The sequence below is a fragment of the Eptesicus fuscus genome, chromosome 3 (assembly GCF_027574615.1).
Source record: "Eptesicus fuscus isolate TK198812 chromosome 3, DD_ASM_mEF_20220401, whole genome shotgun sequence".
Lineage (NCBI taxonomy): Eukaryota > Metazoa > Chordata > Mammalia > Chiroptera > Vespertilionidae > Eptesicus > Eptesicus fuscus.
The window spans coordinates 47,396,106-47,409,371 of record NC_072475.1 but is presented as its reverse complement, the minus strand read 5'-3'; the positions used below and the strand labels follow the sequence as shown (position 1 = coordinate 47,409,371).

The window sequence follows — 13,266 nt, the reverse complement described above, 5'->3', positions numbered from 1 at the left end:
AGCAGGAAAGATATTTTAAAACATGAATTTGAGAAGTAGTCATCAAGGTCTACTATGTGTTTGAACACTGTTTGGTGTCTGGAGAATTAGAAGCCATCTGTGTTCTTTTAATATCTGCCTTCCAGAAGCTCACCCGGAATGGCAGCCATGGAATAGCAGAGGCATAACCAGAGGTCTGGGAGGTCTCTACAGTAGCAGCCAGATGGATCCACCGTATCCATTGTAAGCTTATTTTGTGACCACAGCCTAAAACCATGGCTTCAATGTGTCTACCTCCCAATTCATGTTTATCATTCTGATTCTGCTTAATTATCGGGGTTTTATCCAGGACTAATGATATACATATTTATGAACCCCCTTTAAAATAAACAAAGCACTATGCCAACACAATATAATTTTCAAAATTTCTTGTAATTAAGGACTCAATTTCTGAGATGAAGATTTTTCCAAGGGGTTAAAGGAATCATGAATAGGGATTAGTAAATCCTTCTCTCAATCCTTCTCTCCCTTTGCAACCCTAACAATAAGTTAGTAGCAAAATCATAATGAAAATGCTACCATAATAAAGTCATACCTTTTATAGGTGTAGAATATGAATAGTAATAATGATGATGATGATGCCAAATACTTATTTCCTTTGGTATCATATTTTCAAACACTTTGTAAATTATTTGCATATATTTTTTATATAATCCCCAGAATAACCTTATGCAGGGATATATTACCTCAATTTCACAGATAAGGAAACTCCACGAAAATTTACAAAGTGTTTTTACATATAAACCAATCATCTCATTTGACTCATACTAGTTATATTCCCATTATGATTTCTATTTTGTTGGATGAAGGAACTATGACCTAGAAAATCAATTTGCCTAAGTTCACAAAATTTTTAGATCTTGGTCTAAAACTGGGACTACTTAGGGGTTTTCCAACTAAAATACAACTGTCTTGGTGTCCAGTCACACAATCGGAGAAAAATTCCCCAGATTCATCCAGTTAACTCCTCAGATAGCCCAAGATTGGCACATGTGCTCTCTATTTTAAGAGGTGGTTTATCTGACTTAGTTTCATCCTCTGGAACTCAAAAGACATCTGCAAAGGTTCTCCAAAGTGGCTTCATCTCAAACCTCTTCTATAATCCAATTCGTGAAAGACAAGGTGATAATGGGGCATCACTAATGAAATTTTGAACAGAGAGAAGAATTGATCAGAATGGTATTTTAAGATAATCTTACAGTGTTACATTGAATGGATCTGTGGACTGGTGAACACTGGAGGCAGTAAGATCTAGTAATCTCATAGTACTTAATATTTATTTAGGGTTTTATTAGATACTAAATAGTCTCAATCCTCACAATCCTATGAAAGTACAGCAAGTATTCACTTAACATTGTCAATAGGTTCTGCAACTTCAAGTAAGACAAGGTGTAATGAACTTAATTTTACCATAGGCTAATTGATATAAACAAGAGTTAAGTTCCTAAGGCACCTCATCAATGTTATAATGAAATGACATTACACAAAATGGCAGTATTTGAGGACCTGCTGTACAGATGATCATCATCTTCATTTTATAGATTTAAAAAAAAACAAACAAACAAAGGAAAGAGAATATAAGAGACATTCCAAAGATTATACAGTAACTAAGTGGCTGAACGTGACCTTAAACCAACATAGAAGGTCTGGATAGTCCACACTCTTAACCATTACATTTAAGCAAATTTCAGGAAACCATCATAATCATTGAAGTGAGAGGTATTAAAAAACCAAAGTAAACACAACAATAGAAATGGAAAGGGTTAGTGAGAAATGTGACAAAAATAGACTTATAGACCTGGCCAGTATTCTCAGTGGTTGAGCATCAACCCATGAACCAGGAGTTGACGGGTTCCATTCCTGGTCAAGTCAGGGCACATTAAAGCGTTGTGGGCTCTATCCCCAGTATGGGGGTATGCAGGGGGAAGCCGATGGATGATTCTCTCTCTCATCATTGATGTTTCTATCGCTCCCTTTCCCTTCCTCTCTCTGAAATCAATAAGAACATATTTTTAAAAAACTTGACAGAATTTAACAACCTGATTAGATTTGGGGGGGGGGGGGGGTTGAATAAGAAGAATGAGACAAAAATGACAGAATTTTCAAGCCTGAATAATTATGAGGACAAAAAGGCCATCCTCATAAATAAAGGCCTGCAGAAGAGAAGCAGGTTTGTTGGGGAACATGAGATAGGAGGAAGATGACAGGTTGAGTTTGAGATGCCTGTGGGGTATACAGGTGGAGACAGCCAAAGGGAAGAAATGCAGGTGTGGAGTGTTTCCCGTCATGAGCCCCCAGACTTGCTACGGGTCCAATCAGCTATCTTAAGCCTAGATTTTCAGTCTTAGACTTTCCCTGCACATTGCTGAGTGACACAGGATAGAATTTTCCATAAATGCTTGGATTTGGAAAATAAATGCTCACCCACAGGCCTAAGCACTCATAAACTCAGCCACCTCTTAACATGTTGGATTCTAGTGCAAAACCATCTTAAGCTGCTTATTTTCCCAACTTAAGGTATTAGGCACACAAATCAGAGGCTAGAGGATAGACGCAGTAACAGCTGAGTAATTCTTTCCTTTCCACAGCACACCGCCCTTGTGAAGGTGAATTTGCTTCTGTATGATAATGAAGTCTACTCAGGATTTATGAAAGTGAAGGTTGGCTTGAAATGTTTTCCTCTGCCCAAGTTAGGCCTACAAGGATCCTCAACTTGGCTGAGGTGGAAGGAGACAAGAAAGACAGAAGGGGACAATGAAGAAAAGTTCAAGGTTGGTGGAGGAAAAAAGAGGTGGAGTACAGAGTCCCAAGTTCCTTTATACAGCTGATGCTGTGTCTGTTACTTGGGATTTATGATCGTGACATTGAGTGGGTTTGCCCCTTCTAAAAAATGAGCAAATCATCCCAAAATGATATGGTGAATATATATAACTTTTTATGTTAGTCCTGTATGGTATATTAGTCATTTCTTTTCTTTTGCACTACATGTTGACCTTTGGAGTTTTGCTCTGACTTCCAGCTGCAATGTCACTACAGATTCCAGAAAGGATTAACCAGAATATATAGGCTTTGCTGTCTCAGTTTATCACAAATAGCAGGGTCTGCTCCTTACATATAATATATTACTCATTTTAAAAGGGAAGCGGATACATTATTGGTCCAAATTTAAAAATTTTGAAACTTAATTTTATTTAACTGAACTTTTAGTGAGTACACACATATGCACACACACCCAGAGATATCTCTCTGTCTCCTCTCTCTCTCTCTCTCTCTCTTTCTCTCTCTCTCTCTCTCTCTCTCTCTCTCTCTCTCTCTCTCTCTCTCTCTCTTTCTCTTTCTTCCCACCCCTTTGACACTGTTTCTGATATAAACTTTTTGTTAAAAAATAAAAATGCGAATTTACATGATTCCATAGTTGGGTGATAAAGTCATATTTCATCATTGTGGACTCCATTTCTCTAAATTTTCTCCCACACTCCCACCTGAAAAACTTACCCCTTTAAAAATTATACCATAAATTTATGGTGGGGGGAAATATCAAAGATAAACACATTTGAGTTATATTTGTGCTTCAAGAATTGAATCCTTATTGAAAATGCTGATATTTAAGCAGTCATTACAAAAGCCCAATGGTTTTTCTGGGCAACATCAACTGAGCATCTTCAATCAAAATAGCATTTGTAATGATAGATATTGTGATGCTTTCAGCACTTAGAACAGTCAAGCAGCACCAGCAGCAGCTCTGACTACTTCCTCTCTGAAATCAACAGTAACCAGAGCAAAGTACTCAGATATTAGAAACACTTCTCCAGAAAAATCATTGCCCTTTGAACTGGCAGGGACTCTAAGGTATTTCTTGTTTCCTTTCTCATCCCATCTAATGGCTTCCACTTTCCCTCTCATTCCTGTTCATGGTGGTCTATTATCACAACAGCATTTGCAGATTACTACTAAAACAAGCATTTTAACAACATTCAGCAAAGTATTGTCTTGTTCTTTTAGAGAATCTTAAGTGGTTGGGACATATATAGAAAAATAATAGATAGTAATTTTATTTGAAATCTAGAAAAATATGCAAACAAATTGATTTTTTTTTTGATAAGTTAGAAAAACCCTATCCTTTGACACAGAGAGTTCTGAGATCTAGTATTCAGCGACATATCTATTCACCATAGATTCATTGTGCCCTGACTGTGAAGGTAGCCTTGTGTTAGGAGCAAAGTGTTTACAATGGTATTAGGACACAAAGTTAGACAACAAATGCTATTAGAGTCAAAGAAGATAACAATTAATAATGTACCCCTATGTTCATAGCAGCATTATTTACAATAGCTAAGATTTGGAAATAGCCCAAGTGCCCATCAGTAGATGAGTGGATAAAAAAGAGTGGTACATTTACAAAATGGAATACTGTGCAGTTGTAAAAAAGAAGGATCTCTTACCCTTTGAGACAACATGGATGGGACTAGAGATTATTATGCTAAGTGAAATAAGCCAATCATAGAAAGACAAATATCACATAATCTCACTTATTTGTGGTATCTAATGAATAAAATTAATTTATAAAAAAATAAATCCCTAGGCATGGAGGCATGGAACAGACTGACATATCTCAGGGGTGGGGGATGAGAAGAGATAAACCAAAGAACTTATATGCTTACATGCATAGCCCATGGACACAGACAATAGTGTGTCCATGGGCTAGGCCTGGGTGATATAAAGGCTGGGCAGAGGGGGGGAGTAAGGAGGGTAATTTATATCTGTTATGCTGTCAACAATAAAAACATTAAAATTTTTAAAAAGTTAAATTCATCAGGAAATGAAGAAAAATGAGTTAGAGTTGAGTTTTCCTTTATAAGAAATAAGATTTTTAGACCAAATTAAGATCCGTAATCACATTTGTATATGCATACTGTAATCTAGAACTTTGGGAAACACTTTCTTTTAGACGTTCTCAATGCACATTAGTCTAAAGCATTCTGGAAGTGCATGAGTAATAAATCTATTTGACTCTATGCAATCGAATATTTCTTCATGTACTTGGAGCACTGAATGTCCTTCTGATGTGTATGATATTCCAAGAACACTTTGGGCCTGATGTTGTCAAAGGGTCCTGCCCTCTCTGACACAGAAAGGCTTTCACACTATCATTAAGTGGAACCCTGCAGCACTCAGCACTGCGGGTCCACCTTTCACAGGTCTGGCAGATCTTGAAAAGAAAGATTCATAAGACAAAGTGCACAAAACTTTCCAAGCTGCTTGCAGCACCTGTCTTCTTCCAACAGTGTGGCAAGCAGTATTGTAGAAAAATAACCAAGATCATCTTAAGAAAAAGTGAGGAACTTAAAAGAGAAAGAAAATTTGGGGTTGGGTAACAGGCCGGAAGCTGTCCTCCAGAAGTTAATGGAGAAACATTGACCAAGAGTTAGGGAACATGAGTGGGACTACACAGATGCCTGTCCTTATAATATCTGTGCATCCATATTTTGTTAAATATCATTGGTCTGCCCTTGCTTTTAATACAATTCTGATTATAGAAGTAGGGAAGTGTTCAATCTCCTATTTGTTGCAAACATGAAAATAGCAAAGTAAATTTAAAGTGTTAATCCCTTGGTCCATATCTTTGCTTTATGTAACTCAAGGTTTAGCTTTGGATCTTGGCTCTGCAACTTACTAAATTTACTATGTGATCTGGACAAATAATTTCATCTCCTCATGCCTTACTTTTTGTTTCTTTAAAAGAAAAAAATAATTTTTACTTCCCAGGATTCTCATGAGGATTAAATGAAACAATGAGTGTGAAGTTCCCATGTCTCACTCAGTTTAACAAACATTTGTGAAATGAGTGCTTGACTGGTGGCCGCTGACCATTCCCTGTCATGAAAACACCTTCTCTCTAGGCTTCCATGACTTTATCCAATATTATTGTTAAGAAAATGGTTAAAGATACCAGTTTCATGGTCAGTCACCTCTAACTGCATTCAGTTACTCTATTAAAACACATTCGTTAAAAAATATAAAGTACTCTAATTTTATAGCATCAAAATTTCCAACAAATCATATTATTAAAAAACCTTATTTTGTTTATTTATTTCCATTATTGCTATAAAGTAAATTATTAATTGGCTATTTTGAAGAAAAACAACAGAATAAAACCAGGATATTACCTTGGAGACATTCCCAGTCCTAAATTCTGAAGGAAGCAGAATACCTATTTAATGGATCTGAAAGATTATTACCAGCCCATTAGATTAATTTGTCCCATTACATTAAAAGATAAGCACAAACATGAGGCACAAATAAGTGAGGTATGATAGAGAAATGAAAATGAATGGTCGAGGAACTCCAAAACCTTTAATAATTAATACATAAACCTTCTGATAATTTAAATTATGGGCGAGGTAACTCAGACCGAATACATTAATTCACCTAGAGAGTGGGTTGACTTAAAGTTTCCTTTTTAGATATGCATGGTTTACTCAGTAATAATAATAAAAGAGAACCACAGAATTCCACATATATAGGATCACTCCCTCTAAACCAGCCCCAGCATGCCAGGTTGCAGAGCACTTAAACCCACACACCAAGAGTTTAACTTGAGCTTGGCTGGGGGACTTGGATGAGACTTTCACTATTCAAAGACAGAAAATATTAATTATCATCAAATCTGTCATTATCTCCCCATCCCCCCTCCACATTCTCATCCCGCCTATCTCATCCTTTCTCCCTCCAGCCAGCAAAATGAAAAGCAGTGATTTGCCGAGTAGATTGTGGTTTACTAAAAAAAAAAAAAAAAAGGGGGGGGGGGGGCAGGCAGCTGTGTATGCCTACTCGAAGTAATCAAAACAAGGAGATGGGAGATGTATTCTTTGAAGTGCCCCCCAGACAGTTTTGTAGAAAATCCAGAACATATGATTTCATTAAAACACCTACAAAAGAAAGGCAAAGAGAAAGAGGGGAAAAGGAAAGAGGAAGACAGAGACTGAGACAGACAGACAGACAGATAGGCTAGATAAGAAAGAGAGGGAGAGAGAGAACTAATGAGAGAGAGGAGAGATATAGGAAAAGCAAGACAAAAACAAAATGAGGCACAAAACCACATGTTGAATGCCCTCTCCTCCACTCTCTCTGCCTTTTGAGCTGCATGTCCAGGCAGATAAAGGTGTTAGGAGAGTGTGTAGAAGCAGCAAGCAGAGCTGGCCTGGCATGCTGAAAAAACATACAACCTCCTACAAGATATGATTTCAGGAGCGCCTGGATCACCTACTGCCCAAAATAATACCAACTTCACCCACTGGCTGATGCCGAAAATTCCACTGTTTGTGCTTCATTTATTTTGGAAAGGGTTATGATACCTACTGACTTTGCCCTGAGTTAGGGAACTCTTTCAGCCTCTTTGCAACCATTTATAATCTGTGTGATCTTTAAGGTCTCTCCTGGGTACTGGTTTGTATCCTGGGGTAAGAGGAAAAAATACAAAGACAGTAGTAGTTTCCTGAGCAGAAACAAGAGTCAAACCAGAAAGCTAAAGTCACTGAGAAAAAATTTACCTATTCAGCTAGCCCTCAGTCCATGTGAAACCCAAGCATAATTTAATTTGTATTAGAAATTACGGAAGATGAAAAAATGCCAATTCCATTTTGATTTTATATTTATAAAATTATATGTGTTGCATAATTTATATAATTATGCAGTGTCCCAATAACATACATACAGACACACACACAAGCATGCACACACAATAACAACTCTAGGGTTGTTTGGCTCAGGAACTAAGTGTCATTTTTAAAAACCAAGTTCTTTCAATCTCTCTGTTTTGCTGTCTTCCACATTTCACCTTAGTTCTTTTCATGGTAACAAGATAGCTAAAGCTGTACCAGGTTTTAGATGTAGACTCAACAACATAGAGCTTTTTCTTTCCATTAAAAAAAAAGTAACAAAGAAAACTTTCCCTGGGCCTAGAGGATCTTCACTTATAAAAGAGGCACCATTACTTTAATGGTTAGGAGCACAGACTATGGGGCCAGACTCCTGAGTTTGAATCCAGCTTTATCACTTATTAGCTGTGCTTCTTTGGACCAGTTACTTAACCTCTCTGTTCATTAGTTTCCTCGTTTATAAACTGAAGTTAATAATAATATTTACATCATAGGATGATGAATTATAACAGCATCTGGATCATAGTAAGTTCCATTACATGTTAGCTATGGGGCCTGAATTGGGTTAACTCGTGCCTAAAGCATTAGCTCATGGGGGTGGGGGGGGTGTTACCAATCGCTCACATCTATTGAATCTGAAGATCACCTTCCCTGAATCACATGACTTTTCAGAAGAGAGTTGATACATAAATAAAACTAGTTCTAACTAGAATGGAAGAAGGGGGTAAGTTGTTGTTGGGTAGGTAATCAGCATTGTCTGCTGCATGTACCCTATCCATTAGTCTTTATTACAACCCTATCACCCTCATATTACAGAGAAAATCTAAGATTCAAAAGAGTTAACTTGCCTACATGTAATGGAAACAGCAATGGTAAGTGCTTTAAACCAGGCTGTTTGCAAGTCCTGTGTTCTTCCTATTAGGGCAATCAGCTTCATTTAATGGAAGAGCCAAGGCTTCTCCATGTCTCCATCTGCACAGCTTTCCTTTAGCCTTATAGAGTTGCAGGTGGGAGAGATTTAGGAGCTTGTCTCTATACCACAGCTCAGGGGAGTGGAAAAATGGAAGATGTGGGTGAGAAAGACAAGAGGAGCTACAAGTTCTTCAGTTCTTACTAGTAATACATGTATTAAAGGAATTGTCTGAGTCTCTTCTTACGCATGACGCTCATGCTCGTTTTTCTAATAGTTTAAAGGACATGAAAAAATCCTAGTTGCTTACAAATAAGAAAGTAATGATATGGATTTGGATGCACTTTTGGTACATCTTTACTCATTTTTCTAATACATTCTATGAAAATATGTCTTATCAAGTTTTCTTCTTTCTGTATTAGTGTTTAAATTTTGTATTTTACCAAGAAATCATCTGTTTCCTCTCAGATGTCAAATATTTTCACACAAAATTATATGTGGTATTCTTTTGTTATTATTTTAAATTCTTCTCAAACTGTGGTTTTACCTTTTCCTCATTCCTAATTTTACCTACTTCTGTGTAATATTAGTGATATAAGTGACTAATAATATTCTGCTATTTGTAGTAAAAATAGCTTTATCTTCCTTGTTTTGTCTTAAAATGAATCAGGTTTTAGATGATTTTTTTATTGCGCTAACCTTTACCTTTATTATTTTTACTCATTTCTATTTCCTCATTTTTCATTTTATTTTAATGTTCTTTCTCTATTTTATAAATATGAGTACTAGGTAGTTTTAAAATAGTTTCTCTTTTGTAATGAACATATAAAAACCTCTGCTGACTAGACCACAGTCCTTTTAATATTTACTCTATCCCATGGGCTATTATATACCTTTTCTTAGCTAATCTATTATTTCAAGTATGACACTCATACTTTTAAAAACCTTTTACTCCTAGGCTAGGGCACAAAACTAAGTAAGACCTAGTTCATCATATGAAATATCTTCTAGTCTAGCATGGAGACAGTCTTGTACATAAATGTGGGATTTACATTAACAGCAAAATCCCTACGTAGCAAGAGACAAGGTGTAATAATATCACTACTCTCTCGCCTTCTCTACAATAGGAATCAAATTCAACCAAAGAGATACTAGTAAGAGGAAGTGGTTATAGATCCAGCTCAAATATCTTCTGGATAAAGATCTGTGATCTACCAGAGTATTCTTACTCTTTGTTTGAGACCTCGTCCTCTAATTCATCTGCCTATCTGAAGGGCTAAATACTGTTTAATTTCTCATTCAGATGTCCTCCTTTGTAACTTTCCATAAATGCCTCATTAGAGAGGGAATCACCTCTCTGCACTGTTCTATCCAAAGTCATAATCTACACTTGATAACGAGTCTCTAACAACCTGCAGTAGTAATCTGGGAAGTCTGCCTCTGTGTGATGAATCAGCTTGTGTATTTCTCTTCCAAACCAGATGGCTTCCTTTGTTTTTGTTCTTGATTCAGTGAAGTTTTTCTTTTTCTTTGGAAAAAAAATTACCTTTGTTATAAGGAAAATACACAGCAAAACAGAACTGGAAGGTAATGGGGATGGAAGATATAGAAAAAAATCACCAAACATGGCCTCTTTCTGTGGTTTATCCCTTACCTCACCTGCCTTTTCTGATTCATAGAAGCCTGCTCCTGACAGGGCTAGGCCCAGGGAGCCACATTTCTAACCAGTTTTCTTCTTGAAATTTGGGAGCAATTATATAGTTCTCAGGCTTTTAAGATATAGAAGACAGTATGGAAAAGGGAAAGACGTTTTGTTTCAACGCCATCCCCAGCCCCATCCCTCAGTATGTATTGATGCCTAAGAGACGAACCCCTTGAAATTGGATCAACTTGGGCAGCAATATGCTGAGCAATGAGGCTATGTTGATGAGGAAGTGAGCAGCATCCTTGGCATATAAGCTGGCTAGGAGGTAGAGTGCAATAGAAGAGATGCTGAGGAATTTGAAGAAAGAAGTAAATTGGAGCCCGTAGTCCATCTGTTCCCAGTGTGTTAGTAGCTGAGCCTTTTCTTGATCAGTGATCTCTAAGGGTGTTCTTTTCACCATATGTTGAAAGACATACATAGCCAAATTATGGATGATGTCAATGAATGCTGATGGGTTAAATTATGCAAGTTCCTGTATTCAAATAATTACTTTGCAAGACTGTTTTGATAAATGCTTTTTATTATTATGTAATATTTAGCAGCCATGCTCAATCAACAGGGTCAACAGAAACTTGTGTTCTGCTAAATAACACACTATAATACTTCTTTTTCAGTGTAGTAACATTAAAATAATCCTTGTTTCCAGACAACAGGAATGCTGATGAAGGGGATGAAAGTAGAACAACAGGCAGCAGTCCTACCAAGATGACATGGCCAGCCGGAGGCCCAAGCTATTCATCATTCCAGGGTTGGGGTTTACTTCACTGTGTGCCACCCCCATATTCATCCTGCAAGCGTCAATAGCTGGCTGGCTAGGAGCACAGCACTCCAGTCAGGTTTTTTATATTACCTTTCACTGAGAGCTTACTATGTGTCAGAGATTGCATTAAATACTTTATATACATCATATAATTTAATCCTTGCAACAACTCTTGACACAAGTAAAATTATGCCCATTTTATAGGTGAAAAATATAAAACTTAGAGAGGTACAGAGGCTAAATAACTTACTCATGTTAGGAAGAATTCCCCCAAGTAGAAAGTGGCAAACCTAGAATTTTAAGTAGGTTCATCTAACTCAGAAGGCAATGCTCTTTGCCAATAAGCTATAGCTGCCGCTTTCTGCACTGTAATCACATTGCAAAATGTATTACAGAACATCGATTTCCTGAAACTTGCAGATTTACCAGGTGTGTCCTCTGCCATCAACTGAATCATACATAGGAATGTTGAACAGGTCAGAACAGGGCCTCATCATAGGTGGTCATAGACTGTTCTCCACTATGCTAACTGTCCATCCTCTGGGGCAGTGATTGGCAAACTAGGGCCTGTGGCCAAACCTGGCCCACTGCCTGTTGTTTTTTAAAAAGCTATATTGGAACACAACCCCATCCATTCATTTATGTATTGTCTATTGTTGTTTTCATTCTATAATAGCCCGAGTTGAATAGTTGTAATAGATACTGGGTGGTCCCAAGAGTCTAATATGTTTACTATCTATTCCTTCAGAGAAAAAGTTTGCTGACTTCCAGCCTAAAATATATCTAACTTCAAATAGATTTTGAAAAGTGTGACTTGTGAAATTTTATTATTTTATACTCTGTACATACTTCCTAAGAACACAGAGAGCATAGGTGCTTGGCACTTGTCTCTTTCCATGATACCACATCCAGCCTTATTTAGTGAGCACATGGACTGTAACAGATGGATAGAAACAGGCATTGTTCATAGCATCATTTACCATGTTACTAAAGTATGACATTATGGATCTGGATGAGTGATCTGCTTTTCAGCACCAGCTTCCACACCTCATACTGGGCTAGAAGACTAAGGGCTATGACAGTGCAAACTTCTACCAACTTCTGGACCCCTGAGGCTCTCTCCTAATACAAGGGAGCAGCAGCCACTACCCAAATGTTCACCCTAGGAACTAGACCTAATGGTCCAGGCAGCAGGTTATCCAGGCCCTTCACTGCTCCTGAGCCTTGGGGTCATAGCACTATTTCAACTCCACAAAGACAAGGTGTCATGAAAAGAAGAGTCTCCGACTCTAAATCAAGCAACCAAGGGTACAAGGAAGGGCATGGTGATAGAGATCTTGGATATAAGTGAATGCCCTCTGTGAAGAGGGTCAATCAGCCTGAAGACACACATCTGAGAAAGCACATGATTTAAAGTTCATAAGTCTGAAACATATTTATGGATGTGAAGAATTAGGCTCTATGTGGCTACAGTGAGCTCCCCATTTCTGAGCATGTTGGGGCACACACCAGCCACCCAGTTACAAGCTAATATATTAGTGATTCCAATGTAGAATGTGGGATTGAACTAGTAAAACTGTGAAGTACATTCTAGTTCATAGATCAATGCTATCCATGCTCCTTAATATGTGTGTGTTTTTTTAAACTTTCCTATACATTCAATTGTTTTCTAACAATTGATCTCCTTAAGTAATTGGCTTTTAGCACTTTAAGCCCATACACTTTCATTTATTTAGTCTCCTATATTCTGTGTACTGGTTTACCCACTACAAAGTCCTAATGAGGGACACATTTTGATTTTGGGAGGTTTCAGTCACAAATAAAAAAAGACATTTTTTTAAAAAGCTCTTGCTTCTAATAGAATTGAGCTCTCTTCTTTTCCCATTCTTACCTTCATCCTACTATTTGCATTTTTTTCTCCACCAAACCATCAGACCACTCAAATCAAGTCCTCTCTTCTTATTTTGTATTTACCATTTTCTGAAACATATGTGTAGTTTTAAGTTTCCCCTGAGATCTTAGGGTAATAGCTCTGTGAATGTGTGTGTGCTTAAAGTGCCTCTGCATAACCAGATAATCATGTTTGGGGCAAATGCCTCATGTAGACTTACTTCTACCTTGCACTCAATGCCTTGAAAGCCCTAGGAGGGCGGGAAACTGTAGTGGAAGCTGCCTTGGTTGGGCAGAAAGCCAC

At 37.4% G+C, this 13,266-nt stretch overlaps 1 protein-coding gene and 1 pseudogene across 6 annotated transcripts in view; both read right to left on the bottom strand.

The window, feature by feature from the left end:
* Positions 1–13,266, bottom strand: part of TPRG1 (tumor protein p63 regulated 1) — a 135,591-nt gene that overhangs the window by 31,984 nt on the left and 90,341 nt on the right. The window lies entirely within an intron of this gene.
* LOC114235159 (ORM1-like protein 2) lies at positions 10,449–11,105 on the bottom strand (annotated as a pseudogene).